Genomic DNA, 24,585 nt, shown 5'->3' on the forward strand with positions numbered 1-24,585 from the left:
ATATTTATGGATGCCTTCAGTATTCAGTCACCAGATGAGTCAAAGCATATAATGGAATAATTGACAGATATTGTTGACTAGGTGACAAATGCAGACCAAGAGACAAATGCAAAACTTATGGAATGGTCTGAAAGAAAATTTCAAGGGAAAGTTAATGAGAAAATATCTAGTGAAATATCACTTTCACATGTTGAATTGGCAAAGGTCATAGACAAAGTGAGAAAGGTACTTGAGAATATATTCTTGTTGTACAAAAATTTGTGTGACTTTTCATACTTCACACAGGAGACAAGACAAAAGATAATGAGTCTAGAGAGGAATTTGAATGTTTCAAGCATGCAACTACCAAAAGATCTAGCTCAAAGTGAGAAGCATTTTGCTCAAATGCTTCACACTCAAAAAGAAATAGATGTATTAACAATAGAAGAGGCCACCATCAAGGCAAAACTAATATAGCTCCAATCCTCCATTACCCCTCATTTAGAAGTACTCCATAAAGAACATGTCTTTGCTAAAACCGTTCTCAAGAAAGATCCTAATATTTCTATTTCAGAAGGGCTTATTCACCTTACTGACGAGACTACCATCCAGCACATGTCATTGGAAATTGCTTTGCATAATTGGGATGCAGCTCTCAAGATCATTATGGAGGTAAACAACACATTTTTGGTAAAATATGGTCTTAACCCTTAAAACCCTTTGACATAAGTGTCAAAAAGGTGGAGACAAGATGAGACGAGGAAGAAAAGATAGGGGGAGACAAGATAAAAGGGGAGCATGATATACATCATAAAATTTTGGTTACCAAGATAGCACAAATAATGGCACAATCAACTCAGGGGGAGTTACAACAATTTAGAGGTATATATTGTAAATTATAAAATTTTGATCAAGGTTTTAAAACCTCTATATATACCAAGCAGATTAGTGAATGTACTCATAAGTTTAGTTAAGCATTTTTGTCACTCATGTCAAAGGGGGAGATTGTTAGTCTCAAAATGGTTTTGACATTTGAGTGCCAACACACTTAACCATTTTCTACATTCAAGCTGAGCACACTATGTATGCCGAGCTACAACATGAGCTGAGTCAGGAAATCCAATAGGTGCCAAGTGATCTTCAGGTGTCGAGCAATCTTTAGGTGCTGAGTGAAGATCAGGTGCTGAGTAAAGATCAAGTGTTGAATGACTTTACGTGTTGATTATTATACAAGTATCAAGTGATATTTGAGTGCCAAGTCATAGATGATGCCGAGAAATATAGGAATGTAATAGAAGCTGAGTAAGCTAGTTTCTTATAAGTGTCGAGCATTAGGAATCAGTAAGTGCTGAGTAACACAGAATGTACATATGAGTTTTTAACTTTACTAATTCAGATGTAAACCATTTTCATGGCCGACATATGATGAATCTCGAAGGATTAAAATGATAAGATCAAATATTTTTTATTTCCTATGCAATCTACATGCAGCCAATAAGAAAAATGGAGAAGGCATGCAACCAATAATACAAGTGCAAGGAATGAGCAGGAAACAAAGATTCAATATGGATCATAGATCCACATCTAACCCTAAGTCTTCAAATGTATTTATAAGGAAGACTAAATCTCATTTTATATGTGAATGGAAGAAGGTGTATAAGGGAAACTATTTCACACAAAAGAGTATCAGATCTTAGAGGATCAAGATCAGAGAAAGCAGATCAAGTGTCTGTATTCAGCAATCAAAGGATTGTAAGCTATCAGGTTTATTATACCTAATACTCTCTAGCAACTATATTAGAAAACAAACCCTATGGTGATAGGTTAGCTTAACAACTATTTTGTAGATCCTTTAAATAGGTGATTAAATCCTTTAACAGGGTAACACTTCATGTAAAGTGTTTGTAAATCCTCTAACAAGGTCACATTTAAAAGTGCATTGTAGCCTTTAATAGGGTAGATCATAAGAAGTGGTCAAACATTATTATTACAATAATTTTGTGGGTATCATCTCCACCCCAATTTTACCTTCTTATTCCTAGAGGGTTTCTGGGTTACCAAAATTTCAAGTGTTATGTGGTGATGCACATGTGGTTTTCATAATTGCTTAATTTTGATATGCATGCATTTACATTTCAATATTATGTTATTAAGGATTTGTGAAAATAGGTTAAAAGCTAGCACTTCTGATTCACCCCCCCCCCCTCAAAAGCATTCTTTTCGTTAAGATATTTCAACAGGACATGTCACTATTCTCTACATATATTTTATTATTTATGATCTAGTCTTTCCTAATTTAGATCCATTATCATATAAAATAATCACCTCTTCAAAATTGTTGGCATGGCCATCATACTCTAGTTGGTAGGTTCAAAATATACTGTCAGAACAACAATAACAGTAGTAGTTGCAAAGATTGTCTGGCCATGAACATTGAGTAGTTTAGCTAGATATCATCAACTATCATCAATAAAAAAATTAATGTCATTAATATGTGAAGTTAGCATGGATTGGATAATCTACTTTTGCAACTTCAAAATAAGTTGTATTCAACTAGACTTCCACCTTATCAACATTGGTATCTCTACAACAATGCATACAATTTTTTATAGGAATAAAATAAAATATTTAAAAATATTTTTACCAAAAAATATAATTTTACTTGCATAGTTTGAAAGATTCTTTAATGGATCTTCTACCACTTCGAGTTGATGACATCTCCTCCAATATCTTCCATGACTTCTTAATCACATTGAAGTAGGTTTTTCTTTCACTCTATCAAAACTCAAAAACAAATCCTAAATTAATTATATAGTGTATATAGCATTTTTGAATTACAAAAATAATGATGAGTAGGGGATATTTTAAAGAAAATCAAATTGTAATGTTGTTATCAGAATTCAACTATAAAGTACAAAGTTAAACTATTTTTGTTTATGTAACTAAATCACTTATAGTATCAAGGAAATATAAAAATGAAAGGAAAAAACTTGATGATTTGTTTCTTTCAATTTGTAATATGAAATTTTAATCAAATAAATTGATACATTATAAGCCAAAATCAAAGAAGATGATGCAAATGACCCAATTGTAATATGTGGATACTTGAGCCAAACTAGGTGGCTAACAATGCAAACCCATTATATATTTTAGGCATAAAAATATGGTTTCATCACTGGAATTTGAAGTTATAAGACACAATTAGTGAAAAAAACTTACTTCCACCATAAGATCCTCCAAATAAAACTACTAATGAATCCTCTACTATTAAATTCATTTTTTAGATCTATAATCAATGTTGAGAAAAGATTGATACAAGTATGAGAATATTTTTCAATCATTGTTTTGTCATTGATGTCAACATTGCTACCTACTAGTGAGATAATAGATTAGTTGATTTAAATTCTATCATTTTTTTGATTGATAAAGAGGTTTTGATCAAATGCAATAACAAGAGTACCTAGAGGAAAGGTTGAGTTATGGTATGTAAAAGAAGTACAAAGATTCGTTAAGATAGTTATGATACAATGTATTATTTATCTACTTAAGGCTGCAAAGGATGGATACACTGAATAAATCTAGAAGAAAAAGGAAGAAGAATTGTGTTTGCTAAGCATGACCAAATGCACAGTTGGCATCGAGCAATGCTAGTGCAAGCTGAGTAGAAAATCAGTCTAAGCTAAGAAAAATGAAGATTCAATGTATGAAAAGTGAACATAGTGTAAGTCAAGTAAATTTTAGTTGATGTCGAGCATCAATAAACTTTAGTATATACCAAGTGAGCTACTATTGGATATCAAGCAACATAGTGTGTCAACCATTAGAAGTTTGTTAATTTTGAGTGATAGCATTATGAGTTGGATCATGAATTCAATGAATCTGGTTAACAAGGTTGATTTCTTGGAATGTGTGAACTGTGTGGAAGATAATCTTGATGAGTTAGTGGAATAGATTTGAAGGTAAACAATTTTGAGGTGAATTGAAGGAGGATTGAGAAGGAAGTTTCTAGCAGGAGAAAAATGGAAAAGTGAGAAGATTCAATGAATCTGACCTAACCCTAGAATGGACAATTGTGATTAAGTAGGAAAAGATCTAAATCATCTTTATAATGGGATATAAGGCATGAAGTAATAGTTGGCATGTGGAAGAACCCAAGGAAGACAAGGAGTCTAAGGTATTGGTTCATATGGTGGCCGAACTATAGAGTCTACAATTGGCATACAAAGAAAGAAGGCTTAAGAGGATGAATGCTAGGAGCATAAAAAAGCTATCAGATATTAAGTTAATGAAGAGATGCAGAGTCGAGGGCTCGAAGATAGAGATTTGTAGTCTACAAGTTAGTTGTCATTTTTTATTAGATCAGGCTTTACTATTACTATCTAATCATTGTATTAGTTTAGGGTAAATCCTGATTAAGGTTGACCTTAGAGTCATTTTTAAATCCTTTAACTAGGTGACATTCTAATGGAATTGTCTAAATTCCTCTAACAAGGCTCACTCCTAATAGGGTCATTGAGATCATTTAACTAGGTCACTTTAATAGTGTCTATTATAACCTTTGATAGGGTTGGCCTTTAATAGGGCATCAATTCAAAAGAGTGAGAGTTAGTAGCATGTTACAAGTGGTTTGTCTCAAATTGGGTTTCCACATAAAATCCTTGTGTCATATGTGTGAAATATTCTATTATGTTTCATGTTTACATATTTGTGAAGTGATTTTGACCTAGGATAGTAACCTACAAGTTTATGTTTTGAATGATATAATGTATACATGAACAATACATGATAAGAAGATATATGTATGAGTTTTGTTAAGTATTGAAATGTTTAAATGGGAGTTTTGGACCTTGGATAACTAATTCACTGCCTCTCTCAATTCCCTTGTGCATTATTATGGAAATATTGTTAGATTTAGGAATGATGCACCATGTCTTATCAAAGGAAAAGGATCAATTAAATTGACAAATAAGATCATTTGTGATAATGTTTATTATGTAGAAGAACTAAATTATAATTTACTAAGTGTATCACAATTGAATAGTGTTGGGCGTAAGCTTGAATTTTGCAATGGTGATTAGACTAGAGGTAATATTTTATATCTTGACTTGAATGATGCCACTTGTCTAGTTGTAAAATTTGATGATGTGTGGCTATGGCACAAAATATTATGTCATGTTAATTTTGATAATTTGGTCAGTATCAGTAAGATGAAGAGAGTTAGAGGTTTACCAAAACTAAAGAAACTAGATAATGTAATATGTAAACAATGTCATTTAGGAAAGATGACTAGATCAAGTTTCAAAAGAAAGACTCACTCTTCAAAAGGAACTCTTGAATTAGTTCATACTCATTTATGTGGACCAATCAATGTGAAAAGCTATAAAGGTGAAAAGTACATTATCTTATTTGTTGATGATTATTCTAGGATGATGACAGTTATATTTTTAAAGAAAAAATTTGATACATTTCAAATGTTTAAGTGGTACTTGGCTAGAATGGAAAAGGAAAATGCAAAATTTTTGAAATGTCTGAAATTTGACAGAGGTACATAATTTACATCAAATGAGTTTGAGATGTTCTATAATGATAGAGGAATCAAAAGACAAACTTCTACACCTAGAAACCCTCCACAAATGGGATTGGTAAAGGATAAATAAATCTATGATGGACTATTCCAAAACACTCATGATGGAGAAGAATATTGCTTTGAAATACTAAAGAGAAGCTATAAGTACAATTTTCAATACCCTAAACCATATACAAATCAAGAAAGGTACTCATTCAACACCGTTTGAATTATGGTATGGATACTCACCTAATGTAAAATATTTTAAGGTATTTGGTAGCAAGTGTTATATTCTTAAGGACAATAGGATTGGGAAATTTGATGCTAAAAGTGAAGAAGGTATATTCCTAGGTTATTCCACAAAGAGTAAATCTTAAAAGTGTTTAAATACTAACATTGAAAATGTTGTGGAAAGTGAAAATGTGGAGTTTGATGAATATAAAAAAGTACATGAAGCTAAACCTGCAAAAAAACCTAATGATCACAAATATTTTGTGAGTTTCTATGATGCCATGATTGATAATGACATTGTGAATGAAGTTTCAAATCAACAAAAATAAGTTTCAATGATTGTCAAGTCACATACAATGAATGTTGAGCTGCATTTAGGAACCAATTCATATTTAGCAGTGGAGTTACAAAATGAACCTAAGGTATATTCTAATAATGAGATTAGCACACATGAAAGAGATGTTGAATTACTTGATAGAGAAAAATACAAGAAGAAATGAGTTGAGAAATGATACATGTCTTTGAAGCATGCATGAACATAAATTCGTTAAGAAGTCATTGGAGAATGATGACTAGAGTAAAGCCATGAGAGAAGAGATTGATGAAATTGAGAAGAACAAAACATGGTTACTTGTACCCAGACAAAAGAACAAGAATGTCATTGGAGCCAAAAGGGTGTATAGAAATAATTTAGATGAAAATAGTGAAGACACAAGAAAAAAAGAAGGATTAGTTTGCAAGGGGTATTCTCAAGAAGAAGGAATAGATTATGGAGAAACATTTGGGTCCGTTGCAAGACTGGAAGGAGTAAGAACTATACTTGCTTAATCTACATACAAAAGTTTTAAAGTTTACCAAATGGATGTGAAGTTTGCATTTGTAAATGTTATATTAGAGGATGAGGTTTACATTGAAAAAGATGTAGATTTTTTAATGCTAAAAAAAAGAACATGGTATGTAGATTACACAAAGTGTTATATGGTTTAAAGAAAGCACCAAGAGGATGGTATGAGAGACTTCATACTTATCTTTTGAAGATTGGGTTTGGGAGAACTAATAACAACATAAATCTATACTTGAAGATTGAAAGTGGCAAAGGTATTTTACAAGCTAAAATTTTTGTTGAGGATATCATATTTGGAGGATAAAATGTACTTTCCAAGATATTTTCTGATCAAATGAAGAAAGAATATGAGATGTCCATGTTTGGAGAAATTAAATTCCTTTACGGTTTGCAAATGTATCAAATGCAATATGGTGTTTACATCACTCCGTCTAAGTGTGTGAAGGAAATATTGAAAACCTTTGGATTGAAAGATTCAAAATCCTATTAGCACACCTATGGTCACATGACATAAACTATCAAAGAATGATGATTCTGCTGATCTAACCAAAATTTATACAAATTTATGGTTGGCAAATTGCAACATGTAGTTCATAGCGGAACTAAAATTGCATTAGCTATTTGGATTTTTGCAAGATTTTTTGCAAATCCTAAGGAGAATCATTTGATGGCTATTAAGAGAATTATGAGATATCTAAAGGGAATGGAGGATTTTGGTCTATACTACAAGAAAAACAAGAAATTTGACTTGAGATGCTATATAGATGTTGATTAGGTTGGAAATGTTGATGACAAGAAAAAAGTACAAGTGGTGGAGCATTTTTCTTTGAAAAATGACTAGTTACATGGACTAGTAAGAAACAAAATTGCATATCTCAATCTTGTTGAAGTTCAATATGTTGTTGTTGCAGTGAATTGTATCAATATTGTATGGATCAAACAACTACTCAAAGGAATTAGGGAGCAAATTATTGAACCTATTATACTTTACTATGATAACAACAACATAATAAACATATCCAAGAACCATGTCATGAATACAAAGACAAAACATACAGCTATCAAGTATCATTACTTGAGAGAGCTAGTTCAAGACAAAGAAGTAAATATGGAATATGTGAATATTGAAGAGTAGATAGCTGATATATTCACAAAACCTTTACCTAAGGATTCTCATGAGTATCTAAGAGGTAAACTAGGGGTGATACCCTTATCCAAAGTTGTTTAAAGAAGCATGAAAAGTTTCTTGCATCAAGTAAGATGAATGACATGGCTTACATATTGATGCAGTGGATCTTACTTTAGAAGCTACCTAAACTAATCAAAGAGCTAGAACAAAAGACTAGTCACAAGATTAGGTGATAGAGGGAGAACATGAAATTGTTAACATCTACATGTTGAGATGACAAGTCTTTAGCATTTTTTTCAAAGAGAGAAATAATTTAAAGAGAGAAATATTAAATACCAACTCAGAGGGAGATATACTCTTGAAGGAGAAACTAGAATAGATAGAGAGATAGATACCTGAGTATTAGAAAGAGAGAGTAATATAATCAGAGAAAGTTAGAAAGATAGAAGGAGAAGCCCTACAAAATGAAACATTAAGGTAGTCATAAGTAAGAGTGAATTGATTTCTATTGATTAGAATAAAATTTTGTAGCCTATACAAAAGATGGACACTAATGATAGAGGGAGAGATTTCAATACAAGGTTTTATTGTCTTTTTGGTATTGTTGTTGATATTAGTTTCCCATCAATACCAAAGAGGGATATTGTTAAGAAAAGATTGATACAAATATGAGAATGTGTTTCAATCATTTTTTTGTCACTGATGTCAAGCCTACTACTTGCTAGTGAGACAATTGCTTAGTTAATTTAAGTTATATCCTTTTTCTGATTGATAAAGAGGATTTGATCAAAGGTGATAACTAGAGCACCTAGAAAAAAGGTTGAGTTATGGTATGTCAAAGAAGTACAAATATTAGTTAAGACAGTGATGATATAGTGTATTGTCTATCTACTTAAGACTACAAATGATGGATACAATGACTAAGTCTAGTAGAAAAAGGAAGAAGAACTGTGTCTACTATGCTTGATCAAATGCATAGTTGGTATCGAGCAATGTTACTACAAGCCAAGTAGAAAATTAGTTGGAGTTCAGAAAAGTGAAGATTCAATGTATGAGGAGTGAAGATAGTTTGAAACAAGTAAATTTTAGATAATGTTGAGCATTAGCAAACTTTAGTATGTGTCGAGTGAACTATTAGTGGATGCCAAGAATCATAGTGTGTATCAAGCATCAGAGGTTTGTTAATGCCAAGTGACAATATTATGAGTCACATCATGAATTTAATGAATCTAAGTTGACAAGGTTGATTTATTGGATTTTTTTAGTTGTGTGGAAGATAAGCTTGATGATTTGGTGGTAAAAAATTCAAGGTAAACCAATTTGGGGTGAATTCAAGGAGGATTAAAAAGGATTTTTCTAGGGGCAAAAAAATGGAAAGTGGGAAGATTCAATGAATCTCACCTAAACCTAGAATGGATGATTATAATTAAGTGGAAAAATAACTAGATTATCTTTATAAGTGGATACGAGGAATAAAGAAATATTTGGCATGTGCAAGAACCAAAGGATGACAAGGAGTCTAGGGTATTGTTTCATATGGTGGCCAAGCTATAGAGTTTGCAATTGGCATGCAAAGCAAGAAGGCTTAAGAGGATGAATACTTGAAGGGTGAACAAGCTATCAGAGTTGAAGTGAATGAAGCCAAGTAGAATGGAGGACTGAAATAGAGATCTATAATCTACAAGTGAGTTATAATTTTCTATCATATCAAGCATTAATATTACTTTATAATGATTGTATCAGTTTAGTGTTAATCCTCTAGATTAAGGTTAACGTAACAGTCATTTGTAAATTCTTTAACCAAGTGACATTCTAATGGAATGCTCTAAAGTCCTCTAATAAGGCACACTACTAATAAGATGATTGAAATCTTTTAACAAGGTCAGATTTAACAATTTGTATTTTAACATTTAACAAGGTTGGCCATTCATAGGGCATCACTTCAATAGAGTGAGAACTAGTAGCATGTTACTGGTGGTTTTTCCCAAATTGGGTTTCCATATAAAATACTTTCATCATATCTATGAATAATTTTGTTAGTTTTCATGTTTACATTTTTGCAAAGTGATTTTGACCTGGGACGATAACCTACAAGTTTATGTTTTGAATGATACAATGGATACATGAAAGATACATGATAAGGAGATATATGTATGAGTTTTGTTAAACACTAAAAGGTTTAATTGGGAGTTTTGGACCTTGGATAACTAATTGACCCACCTTTCAATTACTCTAAAATTTTCCAACAATCAATACAACAAAATCAGCTAAAGCTTGAGAGGCACTAAGATAGCTCACTAAAATAATGTGAAAACTACACCAAAATATATTTGAAAGCAATTATTTCTACTTTCATGTGGTTTAGAGGGTGTGAAGAGTTCAATGTGATGTATTAAATTAAGTTATTGGGCATGATTCAATTGGAAAAAAATTCGCGACTTTTTTTTCAAATAGAAGCCTTTGAAAAAATATTTGTGCTCCTACTAGTGCAACATCCCTAATTGCAAATGATAAATCCAAATAAAAATCAATGAGTATGCATAAAATCAAAATGGTAGATTGATATAAAAGAACTTGAATTACTAAGAACACAAAAGATGGATATATAAAAAAATTACCTTGAGACAAATTGAAGTATCTATTGAGCTTGAGAATGCAAATGCAACTAGATTCTATGCTAATTGATTTTAATCCAATTGACTTCAAAGGGGATGTGGTCCAGGGAACCTAGACCTATCTCCTTCTTGAAGAGTTTTCTTTCTTTTCTTGTGATGTAATAAGGATGTAATGTGTTAACACCATCCATTGTGTCTGTGGTTTAACCTCTTGTTTGGTCAAGGCTCTTTGTGGTCACATTATATGCTATGAGAGTCCTGAGTCCACTAGGTTGAGTTTTGTAGGTTTTGAATGTTTTGGGTGTTCAATAATTGAAAAAATGTTTTTTTAACCTTAGATATACATTTCATACCATTTGTAAATGTTTTGAATCATCTAGCATCAATTAGGAAAAGAAATGCAAGAAGTTGTCATGTTTAGCAAGAAATTGGAAAAGTGCAAAAATGCAATTCTTGATGAAGGTATTTAAGACTTATTGTATCCCTCTCATACTAGATCATCAAGTTGTATAGAAGAATCAACATTTTTATGGAGGATAATCCTATTTTCTTGAGAAATCTTGTCTTGTAAGGCCCTATACATATTGATAAGGATAGATAATGCACATGTGAAGTTAGATGTATATGTTATATTTCATTTTCACTTGGTTTGGTCAAGTTTGATTAATTTTGGAGATAGTTACAATATTTTGTTTGACTGCAGGTTTAAATCCCTTAGTTCAAGGGTGTAGAGCCAATAAATGGTCTTAACTTTCAATTTCAACATTGGAAATGAATACCATTTGGTGAAATTTAAGTAGGTAGGGTTTATTTTAAGACTTCAAAGGCTTAGGATAGGGAAACCTTTTTTACCACTTCTAACTTGATGCTCTAGGCTAAATATAACTATGTACTTAGCCTTAGAATGCATTGTTTGAGAAAGTGACCAGAAAAAGAAGATAGTGGTTCAGATTTTCTTGATGGAATAGTTCAAATTTGGTCTATAATAGGTCACCAAATCAATAGATTACTTTTATGTACCCGATTGAGGCAATTCTAGCAAGGCCTAGCCTAATTTGATCGCCTAGGCTAAAGTGTTGTTTGTGGTTTCTTTGTGTTGCTAGAGTGAAATTGAAAGATGGCATTTGGGGAAAGGTAAGAGTTGTATTTGAACTTTTTAAGTTCATTTTAAGAAGTCTTAAAGCCAAAATCTTAACCTTGTTCAAAAATAAGTTGCTAGGAGAGACCTAGTCTACAAGAAGGCCAAATAGCCACAAATCTATAATATAGTTAGTCATCCTTTTGATGAATAGTTTGGTGATTGAAACAAGTATAAAATTCTTCTTTTGAACCATTATAGGAAGCCCTAATCCTTGGGTCAACATATTGAAACTTATAGTGCCTTGTGAGGAAGTAGGAACCAAATAGTAAAAAAGGAACTTAGGAGAAGGATAGTTAGAAGTTTGTGAGGTTAGTTCATCAACAAATTGATCCATATAAATGTTTTGGATTCAAAAGAAGCTCCTATTGTGTACTCTACATTAGGATTCCCATGACTTGACCATGATCAAAGAATTATCATTGGAAGACAATCACACTACTGCCCAAGAGTTGGGATCCTCTGTTTGGAGGAGAAACATATCTCTTTCTTGAGTAAGTAGGTATTTTATTCAATAGAAAACTAGAAATCTGATTCAAATGGCCTATATTTAGATAGTAATAGTATGCAACTTGGCTATATTTATTATTTTTAGGTGACTCATGAATATTAAAGATCAAACAATCTTGTAGTTGTAACTTAGATTAAAGAGATGTTTTAATATTTTAGTTCATCTTGATGTCATAAACAAGTGATCTTAAAGTGGTCTGAACATAAAGTATATTGAATTGTAAATGTTGCAAACTAATACATAATGAGAAAATCCCTTGAAATATTTAAGATTAAAACCCAATACAATTTAACTATTTAGACTATTTATCATTGCTAGCTTACCAACACAAATGAAAATTAAAAATCCCACTACCTATGAAAACGTTTGGTTCCAATTTCATCAAACTTGTCCATAAAGATGTCACAATGGGCTTTCTATTTTGTAAGCTAAAATGTATCTTGAACAAGTTTTACACCATCTCTGATAAACACCTAAATTACAAATGTATAAGAAATAATTAGCATTAGCCAATCTTATAATGAAATTGTTGATTGAGGAGTTTTTATGTAACTAAAATCCAATTAAGATCAAGAAATACGTTTTTAAAGTAATTCCAATCAATTCATTTGATGATCTTGAAAAAAATATAAAACCAAAAGACATCATTACTTTTTGTTACAATGAGAATCATTAGTATAAATCATACCTCATTGTGACAAATAAAGCCAAATGCATTCTACTTGACTTCAAGAAACTGTGTCATAGAAAGTGAAAACTTAAACTCATTCTATATTGTATATTGTATTAGATGTACCTAGGAAATTTTTAGTGGAAGACAAAGAATGCCAACAAGAAAAGCTATGTAGATAAGTGCAACCTATGGAGAAGAGTCACAACAATCAACAATGAAAAATGTCAAGAACACAAAATCTCAGCCAAAAAATCCAAGTATCATGTTCAAGTGTTTGGAACTCATGAAATGTAATGTTGGTTGATTAGGGTCCCAAATGTCAAAAGTTGCTAAGTTGTCAAGAATTTTATCAAATGTGTGTAGGGGAAAAAAGTGGAATATTGGTTAGAAGGGGGATACATTATGCCTAAACACCTCTATTGAACCTATTTGGTCTGATTTGAAAAGGTTTCAAGGGTCTACAAGACAAAAATGAAAAAATTGAAAAGTGGTCAGCAACTTTTAAAAGTTGCTCCACAACATTTCACTAAATGCATGCCTTGGGAGGTCCTATAAGACCTAGAAGAAGAAAAAGTTATTGGTTGGATATTGGAAGAGTTCATTCTGACATTTGAATACAAACATTTTGTTATATTTCCCTTTAACATTTTTTGGATTTTGCAATGCAAGTTTGAGGTAATGGATTGATTGTTGAAGTTTTTCTTTGGATTAAGTTAGCTCATGTTTGTACAATTATTTTTTCTTTAGTAAACTTTCCTTTAAGTGTTCATTTTTTAAGGTTTTGGAAATTATTTTGAAATTACCCTATTTGCTAGTCTTGCGTAGGTAGTCCACACAAAGATGACTCTCCCATGAGTTCCCATGATAGAATCATCATGGAAATAAGGGAAATGGGAGAAGATACATTGTCTATAATGTAACATAAAGCTTGGATCCTACAAATGGAGTTAGCTAATTTTACAATGATGCCCTAGGCAAGTTTAGGATACTTGGTTAGGGAATCACAATGCTAATATGAAGAGTTTGGGGGTTTCAATGTAGATGAGAGCTCAAATTTTTTTTTGGAGAAGGTAGGGGGATTAGAAATGATTCTTTATTCAAAAGGAGACCTCCCCAAAATCAAATTTGATGCCCTTTTGAGCTGACCCCCATGTTGCAACTTCTTGTTTGAAACCCTTGAAGTTAGGCTAATTTTTTTCTTTCCATTGTATAGATGCCATGAAAAAATAAAACCTTGAAAATCCTTAAGGCCTTCCCAAAGTGTACTCATATATCAAATTTTTTACCAACTTGTTAAAGGAAATTCTGAGATATAGCTTGATTAGCCTAACTAAGAGGCTTAATTGATTGGGTCTATTTTAGTAGTTTTAACCTTGGAGGGAAAATGGGTATTACAAACTTGTTTATAATGGTGCCATAAGCCTATGGGAGGTAAAATATTATTTTTAGAGACACTCAGCCCAAGTGGGAAAGAGTTAGAGTTAAGTAAAGAACCCTAGCAGGCTGAGCATAAGCCTAAGCAAGTCTTAGGAGAAATAGGGCTGAAGTAAGTGACCTACCATGCGTTACATCAATTTCCTAGCTCCAGGCAAATCAATTTTTGTATTCCTCTCAAGCCCATTAGAGAAAAATAATTCACAAACCACTAGTAGAGTGAAAAAATCACAATCGAACAAAGTTTAGAGATTTATACAATATTAAGAAATCATTTCTTGACATGAGAGTAATTTTTTGCATTAAGGTTTAAGAAAAGTACCCATGTATTCAATTTATTTATTTTTTGTATTTACGGTAGTACTTTGTTTGCTCTAATTGTTTATGATTTGTTTCAAATTCTTGCCTATGTAGGTTCTAGATTTTTTTTGATTGTATAACAAAAAAAGAGTGGATTCAAACCCTTGAATGCACATTATTGTTATATATTTTAATCATATATTATCATAGTTTTTTGTCATTATCGTCATGCAATTATGTCTTGTTTATTTTGAGGTCTTCCTATGTATTATTCCATTTGAACATCTCATATTTGATAATTCAATGCCTTCAATCTATGTGTGTGTTTGGCGTATGCAAGAACATTCAATCCAACATTCAAAAAAGCATGTTTGGGACTACTACTTGAACTATTAAGATTTAATCAAAGATCATCAATTAAAAAACAAAAACAATTCTAGTTACATTTATCAAGTTATTAGTGGAACATGTCATCCCACACTTCTTGGTTCCATTCCTAATATTTTTGAAACATTTTCTTATATATATAAAAGAAGGTCACAAGAGTATGATTTAGGAGGAGAAGTATCTTGAAACCTAATATACTATCTTGAAATGTTTGTAAACATTAAATGATTTTATGCAAGTCCAATTACAAATAATTAAGAGAAAAAAGTTTCAAGGTGCACAAATAAATAACACCAATCTAACTTAACTACCAACATGACTTTATTTAACAACTACTAGCTGACAGAGATTCCACTAGACACTATGATAAAAAAAAAGGGGGAGAAGATAAAAAGATAAAAAGCACTACGAAAAAAACACATAAATAAGCTATGACACAAACCCATTGGTGGAGAAGATAAAAAGAGTACATCTAGTATAGTCCAAGTGTATTTTCTCCTTGCATCTTTATATAAAAGTAATAGCTTAAATTCACAAGCTCAAGTTGTCTTTTGTAAGTTTGAAGTTTATGCACATTGTGAAGCCATATGAATCGAAGTTAAGTAAAATCATACAAATAAATATTACCTATTAAAATTTCAATGTTCTTGATATGTCTCATCAATCATGGAAGGTAGTCTCAATTTAATCTAACCATAATTGCAACAACTACCATAACACCAATAAAGAGAACAATAGTAGAATTAAAGAAAACATATATGGTATTTCTCAATGCCATAATTTTCATATACAAAGGATTTCTAGTCTCACTATCAAATTGCAAATTAGATCTCTACTAGAGGAACCATGCAAATTTGATGCATTCAAGAAGAGAATACTTACAAAAAATGAAACCCAATCATGCTAGACAAGTTGAGTATTGCCCACCTTCTAGTTTGTATTTTGATAGTTTCTTGGTAGTGACACATTCAAAATTCACTTATAAGAAAAGACCTACAATGAATGAAATTCATTAATTAATGAAGGTATGTTGGTTTGAGCTTCACTTGGTTTTGAGAATACTTTAATATTCTCTACTTAACAAGGTCAACCACGTGAAGGTGGAAGCTCATCTGGCCACACCTCCCCCTCCCCCTAACATCAATCTAAATTCCCCATTAACATCTAGTTAAATACTTCATTCATTCATTTATGAACTATAAGATTAAATCAATACAATCACATAATATTCATTAATATGATATAAAATTCATTAATACATAATACTAATCAAGACTTCACTAACACATAACAATATTCATTAATGTGAAATAAAAATAAATATTAATAGACAACATTCATAGATAATAACTTAAAACAATGTTCTTTCATTATCCAACAAAATTTATGAAACAAGGTTTATCAAAGAGCATTTTTAAAAAATCATTTCTTTTTTAAAAATTTTCTTAGACTTCTTAAGGAAAAGGCTGATAGGAGCATCAATATCTTCCTCATTCTCCTCCTCTTGTAGGACATATAATGTCAAATTATGATGCCTCCTCCTAGTTTGAGGAGTATGAGGGTACTACACTAAAGGGGGCTCTATTGCAATAACAAGTAAATAGATTAAATTGGTATACTCTTTTTCCTTTTTTATTCTATTACAAGTATTTCATTAACTAGTAGAACATAACATGCATTTTTCTTACCTAAAAATACCACATCATGTACAATAACATTTTGATCAAGCACCACTCAACATGTTGAACACTTCAAACATGCTCCACTCATTCACCATAATGTTCAACATGCACTAAAATTTTCAAAAAAAGGTTACAAGGAAAATTAAAATTGAAGAGGTTAAATTCTATTCATAATTACATAATAAATTCTAGTAGAAAATTAATACCTCTACCACTATGATGCACATCATGGCCTTCATCACGCATAGGCTCTATGATAGGATTTGAGGGTTGCAATGAAATATTATGTGCCTTGTTATCATAATTTGATTTATAAAAAAAAAATAGTTAATTTATGTTCAAAATTAACACCAAATATGAAATTTATCAACTATTCAATTTGGTTTAATTTACATTTGACCAATTCGCATGTGTCTAATCTCATGCACTAGATTCTCTAGTCTGGCTTTTAGATTATTGGCATAGGTGTACAACCATGGTGTTATAGCCTTAGTTTATGGAAATTTTATATCTTTATTTGTGGGCTCTATATTCAATTTTTAACCCTATATTTCTTGCTTAATAATGTTAGCTTTGAATGTATGATTTAATTAAACAATTTTTTTTGCAACATTATATATTAAAAAATATATATATAATTCAATTCCTACAACTTACAAGTCAAGAGTGAAGTTTCATATAGCCACCAGAACCAAGTTTTTGTTGGCAAACCTTTTGTAGTCTCCCTTCTATAGCTTTTGATGTGTCTTGCAGTCTATGAAATGTCTTAAAAATTTAGATTATATAAATAAAATTATCACTAATTAGTGCATAATTATATTCTACTTAATGCTATCATGACATACCTTCTTTTGCCATCTGTTGGTTGAATTCCTCTACCCTTTAGCCTTTTCTCTTTTGCATCTTCCATTATTTGATTCCACTTCATTGGTGGAATCATAGGAGGATGCTTGTACTTTGGGTTGACCTTTCGAGCCCTTGTATATTGGTCCCTCATAGTCTTTATATGTTTTGATGCTCTTTTAAGAAGTAGGGCACTGCTAATTTTATTTTATTTCCAAAGAGGCCCTCAAAAGATGTAGTGTGCTGATTTTTTAATTTAGGACCTTGTTTGTTTCACCCTTTTTGAAAAAAAACATTATTAGATCAATAACGTTAATATTGTACAATAAATGGAAGAAAAGAAAAGTATTGTAGCAATGATATAAAAATAGGTTCCTTTTACATATGGTGGGTCCAAATAGCTTCAATGTCATTTCAAAAATAGTATCATAGAAAACATCATTTCTTACAAAAATGTCATGGGATTACTAGTCCAAAATTAGTTCTGCATAAGTAAACTAAAGTTACACTATAAATAATAAAAATTTTAAAGCACCTAGAAGATTTGGTAATTTTAATGGAAACACAATTTTCTTCTTTAACAATAATGACCCCACAAATGAACCAGTACTAGTAACACAAGCTTATCCAAGAAATAATTGAGCCTCACTAGTAGTGTTATCTGTTCTTGTATCAACTATAGGTGTATCTATTAGTGCATGAAATAGGTCCATGAGAATGAAATCCACAAAAAAAATATAGAAAAACAAGGTTTTAGCAATTGTACTTGGTATAGAAGATGTATGCAAGCTCCTTGTTGACAACAATGCTTTTGACAATATTAGAGCGATGATCGAAAGAGGTGTCCACAGTTCATCATGAGATGAATAATAAAATAATAGAAAAGCTATTCGCAATGGATAAAGATAAAATAGGATACTAGCTAGAAGCATTCCAAAGGTTAAATGAATGGCTAAAGGTTTAAGGATTATTTACATGAAGGTTGTGCACTACAACCCTTGCCATATTGACCACACACTCTCACAGGTGTCACCAAATCCTATAAGAAGAACAAGTAATATTTTAGATCATGATCATAAGAGAGTATAAAACATAACAATCTATTGAAATTTTATTATATCTTAAGATTAATTATTGCTTCCCTTCAAAGAATTGACTCGATGCATTAATTCATCTTTGAGTGCCTCTATCTCCTCAATTTTGTTTTGTTCAAGGACAAGGTTAAGCATTTCATTACTATATTTTTTATTATCTAACTAGCCATGAAGATGGGGTTAGCACTACATGCAACGTCATCTAAAAATGATGCCTCTATATTATATTGCATTTAATCTACTCTCATTAAATTTTCTTTTCCTTATCAAGAAGTATCAAGTTGTGACATCAATATCTATAAAATTCCATCAAACTAAATCCAAAGCTATAAAAAAAAGAACATAATAATATGACATTTTTTTCTATATAATTTGTACAATTACAATAATTAAGGTTTTACCTTTGTTGAAGAAGTTGTCTATGTCTAATTCCTGCATCTGTCTTCTAGTGGATCCATCTTGCATTGTGACAAAGATTAATAATTATTAGTAGTCAATAGTGAAATCAAAGTAATAGAATTAGTAAAAAAAATTATTAACAAAATATTATATTGTCTATTGGAGTCAATATTAATTGGAGGTAATCAATTTAAATATTGTCCTAACCAATCCCATGATAGTGAATTTTGTTGTATCTACATGATTCAAATTGTAATCTATCATAAGCTCTTTCCCTAAACTTATTGATTTTATTACACATACAGAAACATGATTTCCCTTGTATGCCTTAAATATATAATTCGGGCACTTATTATTTGATACACATCAAAAACTATATATAAATCTTGCAATATTCTCTATTGTTTTTGTCCTTCCATCAATATACATATCAAGCCTTCTAATTTTATCATTTTCTTTTCATTGTATATAATTTGGTGATAATGCATACCTAAGCATACGTTTTTTATATTGCACAATCCACATCTAATTGTTGTAATTGTAACAAGGTCCTACACAGTCCATCAATTCAACAACTTTAATATAATTGATCTTAATTCCATCAATGGAAAATAGACCCAAACCATGTAATTAAGATGGAGCTATGTGATATATCCTTTGTTAATAGAAAAGTTAGTGTTATCTGGAGGTAGTTATATTGGTGTAAATAAGTATTTACTTATTACACTTAAGTTTACTTAGGTTAATGCATTATTTAATTAATTTGCATTATTTTATTATTTATTTAGGTGAGACACTTAGGAGTTTGTGTACTCTCATTGATGTATGCAACTCTAATTATGCACACGGTGTCTACAACATAGGAGTTTGCATCATTCACTAAGTTGTGATGTTGACAACACAGTTATCTACACTCCTCATTTAGCACATGTTGTCTACACCATTGTTTCATGTGCTACACCATTGTAGGCTTACCCTCACATTATCACACTTAATCCCATGCTTAATGGAGGATAACCCATATCTAGTGGACATGTGCCTAGTTGTATGACTTATCATGATGCTAACTTCTATGCATTCTAGAAGCTCTCCTAAGGCCTTTATATATAGGCACTCCTAGTGTACTTTGACACTAGCATATTGAATGAATATTGTCATTCTGATCATACTCTATTTATTTTGGTCTACTATGTGCTTGTGTCAAGTTCTTTAGTTCTTGGGTGAATTTTGGCCTAAGCCAAATTCTTACATGGTATCAGAGCTAAGGGAGATTCTCTAAACATAGTCTTTTGAGACCGTTCATGCTTTAACACCTCATCACAACTTCAAAGGATTAATAGACATGAGGAGTGTCTAGAGCCAAATTTGACCTCATTGTTGTGTCTAGAGCATCAATTCGATGAAGATTGACTATAAATATACCTATGCTGGGTGACAGTTGATTGTAAGGCAATTTTTTTTTACAAATCATAACAATGAAAACCCCAATTTGTAGTTCATGTATGATCTAACTTGATCTAATTATTTGCATTTTTGGATCTATTAATTCTTTGTAATTTTTAGATTTTATTTTTGAAATAATTGTACACACAGTTGGGTAGGCAAAGATTTTTTTTGTGAATTGGGCAATGACACCCTTGCTCAGCCCATTCACTAGACTAGGGACCATTCACCAGCGGGGAGAATAAACCACTGCCGACAACAACTAAATCCACCTTCTAACAAGTACTTTAAGTGCTATCCCACACAATGTGGGATTAATCCAAAAAGTTTAGAGACCATAAAAGGATTCCCGACGGTCTTATAAACTTCAGTGGTGAAGCAAATATTCCACTAGCGAATGTGAAAATTTTGGCCGCTATTAATAAGTTCCTAGCACTGCTTCCCAATTTTTGGTGGTGTGATTTTTCTTTTCCTAGCTTTATACATGTGGACACTGTCCAGGCCACAACCTCATCCATAGTGTGAATCTTTGCACCTAGAAACATGTGGCAAAGTTTATTCTACGACAAGGTGATAATTTATTTGTTGCAACTCGCTACCGTGTCATCTAGTCTACAGTACAGTTGACACTGCCATGTCTACATATAATCCCAGTCAGCCCACATCAGCGATTTAGCTTGGATACACGTTGCCCAATCTTATTCACCATCATTAGTGCCCAGTCATCACTTTCTCAACAAGACACATAGATTTTTCTAGACAGTCCTGACCATAACAATCTTTGTAGTATCATCCATTTGTACAATCTACACATGATGATGTCATGCTAATGCCTTTCAGGGCTTATAGGTGCACTAGAATCACCATTTTGTTGCATTATAATTGACGGCCATCTAACCGTAATTCTAGGGAAATTTGGAACTGCTAAAATGGTTGTATGACCATCAAATTTAATCCCATCATTCACTGATGCAACCCCTCTCTAGATTGATTTTGGTTTTTGCAGTTTGATTTTGGGATGCCATAACTCAAACATTAGCACTCCAAATTAGGTGAAATTTTTTTAAAAATTGGATAGAATTTCCTAAATTTTTCATTGGTGTAGCTTTTTTCTAGTTTTAGTGCATGGAATGTTCAAAAGTTGCATTTTTTGACAATTGTACCTACATAATCCTACATTTTGCAACTTCAAATGCTCCATACGTGTACATCTAGAGTCAAAAATATGTTTTATTTTTTTGAAAGTGCATTATTTTTTGTCTACTTTCCAGATCCGCTATCAAATTATAGGGTTGTATGGACAAAAGTGTGACTTTCAGCAATAAGCCCTTTCTTTACTTTGTATTGCTTCAGAATTGTAGCACATTGTAAAATTCTAGTTTTGTAATCTATTTAGAGGTTGTAACAAGAAAAATTAGAAGTCCACAAAGGACAAAATTGGAAAGTTTCTCATTGTAATTGCACTAATGATAAAGTGTCCAGAGCATCTATTTTGGGGGGGTTTCTTGATTTAGTGAAAAGGAGGGGTGTTCTTGGTGTTGCGTTCTCTCTTTTCTGCACTTTTCTTTCATTTTCTACATTATGGGAAACTTTAAGTTTCATAAATTAACTCCTCATAACTATGCATGGTCCATAAACATGTGGTATCACTTAATGCATAATGGAATTTCACAATATGTAGATGGTACTCTTCCTAAACCAGCAGGTGACAAAGTATTAGAGAGTGATATTTTAGTTTGGGTAATAATGGATAGGAAAGCCCTAGGTGATATATGTTTGGGGGTAGATGATAATATCATGTATCAAATCAAGAAGTGTTCTACATCCAAGGAAACTTGGGATACCCTCAAAAGCCTTTATGGTAAAGTGTCTGAAGAGGATGTTTTCAAAATTGAAGATAAGCTTTGAATCCTTAGATCCTAAGTCATATGACTCAATACAAGATTTCACCATCAAGGTGAATGAATTAAGAACAAAGCTTGCTGATTGTGGGAGTTCTATCAAAGATGATAGATTGATCTATCTTATTCATAATAAGCTGCCATCAAAGTATTCCACATTTGTATTTCTTTTAACACCTCAAAGACTACCTTACGGTCTATCTATAAGAAAGTCACTTTTGATGAATATGCTAAACTGTTGGATGATGGAGAAAAGAAGTTGAAATCAATGGGGATTCTCAAATCACCTCAATCTAAAGAATTAGTGGTTAATGAGGGTTCTCAACATTCACTTGGATAGTCTTCAAATAAAGGAAAGGGTAAGAACAAATGGAAGGACAAATTAGAGGATACAAAAAAGACAATGCCACAATCCAATCAACAAGGAAAGTCCTCAAATTCCAACAAGAAGGGGGACAACAATAAGGAGAAAAAGAAATGTACTTATTGCAAGATATTAGATCATGAAGAGCATGAGTGTTATCATAAGAAGATTGATGAGTTGACCAATCTCATGCAAAAACATAATGTTCCATTGTCTAATGCTTATAAGGATAATAGGTCTTCTTCAGATTCAGAGGGCAAAGGGAAAGCACTCATGGCTAATTCAAACTCTTCAAAGGAATGGATATTTTAATTAGGTGCCTCATATCACATGGGTTCTTAAAAGGAGGATTTTTCTTTAATGATGCAATCCAAGGTAGCGCATATCTTCATGGGAGATGATAGAAAAATGGAAGTTAAAGGAAAAGGAAACGTGGAAATGGAAAATGGAGAGTTTCAAGATGTTCTTTATGTTCCAAATCTAGGTTCAAATCTCCTATCAATCTACCAAATCATTCACCTTGGAGATGGACATAGAGTTGAATTCCTTTCAGACTTAGTAAAAGTGCATAGTCTTAAAGATGATTCCTTGGTTATAGTGGGGAAAGTGAATCATAACAAGAGGGTGTACTCTTTATCTCATTTTGTGCCCAAGTCTCCTTCAAAGGCCTTGTTATCACAATCCAATTCAAACATTCAATTATGGCATGAGAAAAATAGTCATCATGACTTCTGCTACCTTTAGCAACTTTGCACAAACTAAATGGTTAAAGGTCTACCTCAAATCAACTTTTCTATAGGTGAATGTTCAACAGATTCAGTGGATATGCATCCAAAGGGGAAGTTATAGAGAGTGAATTCTTCAAGAGCACTAGGTGTTCTATAGATAGTTCACATGGTATTAGTAGGTCCTTTTGCATCTAGATAGGGTCACTACATACTTACATTTGTTGATGACTTTTTAAGGTTCACTTGGGTCTACTTTCTTCATAACAAGAATGAAGTATTGGATAGATTTCTAGACTTCAAGACTCATATAGAAAAGAAATCTAAGAAAGCCATCAAAGTACTTCAAATGGATAATGGAAGCATGCATGTGAAAAAAAGACATGGACTTTTGCAACATTAAGGGCATTGATCTTTAGACTCTGTCAGTATTCAGTTTGCATAAGATAGATGTTGCAGCTTGGAAGATCCAAAATCTTAAGTCTATGGCAAGTTGCATGATAAAAGACAAGTCTCTCAATCCATCATTAGAAGTTGAAGAAATCTCTAGTGCCACTCAGATTCTTAATCATTCTCCTCATTCAGCCTTAGATGGCAAAACTCTTTTTGAGGCATGGTGCGGTAGAAACCTGTTGTGACACACTTTAGAGTCTTTGATTGTCCTACATGAGCAAAGATATCTTCCAATGGTTGCAAGGAATAGTCACCTCAGCCTTGTACCTTCATTGGTTATGAAGATAGTTTGAAGGCATGCAGATTTCTAGATCTTGAGACACATCAGATTATTTTGGAGAAGGATGTATACTTTGAGGAAAGTTCACACAACTTGTCCTCTACTCCTCTCCACACATCATATAGTGTAGAATCTAATAGTGACACTAGTAATAGTGCTTCAATAGATTCATACATGTGGGGTTCTATTGATAGTTGTAGTGAGAGGTCACTTCATTAGTTTAGTCTACATGCATATAACACCATAGTGATAGGTCCAAAACAATAGGGTACATCTAGTCTTCCAAATATAGGTTCAGTAACAAATTTGAGGGACAATATTGCTGATCTGCCTCTTCTTCTTGATGCAGAAGCTCCTTCTTCAGTTTTCATGAGGGTTCCATCTTACTCTCTTGCTCATTCTCTATATGATTGATCCTTATAGGTTGAAGTGATTGTTGATACTTATGATCAACAGTTGTAGTAGGGTTCTTCATTAGTTGAAGAGACAAAGAGTTCTTTAGGATAGGTTCTTCAGCTAGTTGAGCAAGTTTTAAAGACATCACTTATCCATGGGATTCTTTCCACACATAGTGGAAGTGTCTCATTTGTACCC

Source organism: Cupressus sempervirens, chromosome 9 (genome assembly GCF_028749045.1).
Source record: "Cupressus sempervirens isolate cs-2001-9-10 chromosome 9, ASM2874904v1, whole genome shotgun sequence".
Taxonomy (NCBI): domain Eukaryota; kingdom Viridiplantae; phylum Streptophyta; class Pinopsida; order Cupressales; family Cupressaceae; genus Cupressus; species Cupressus sempervirens.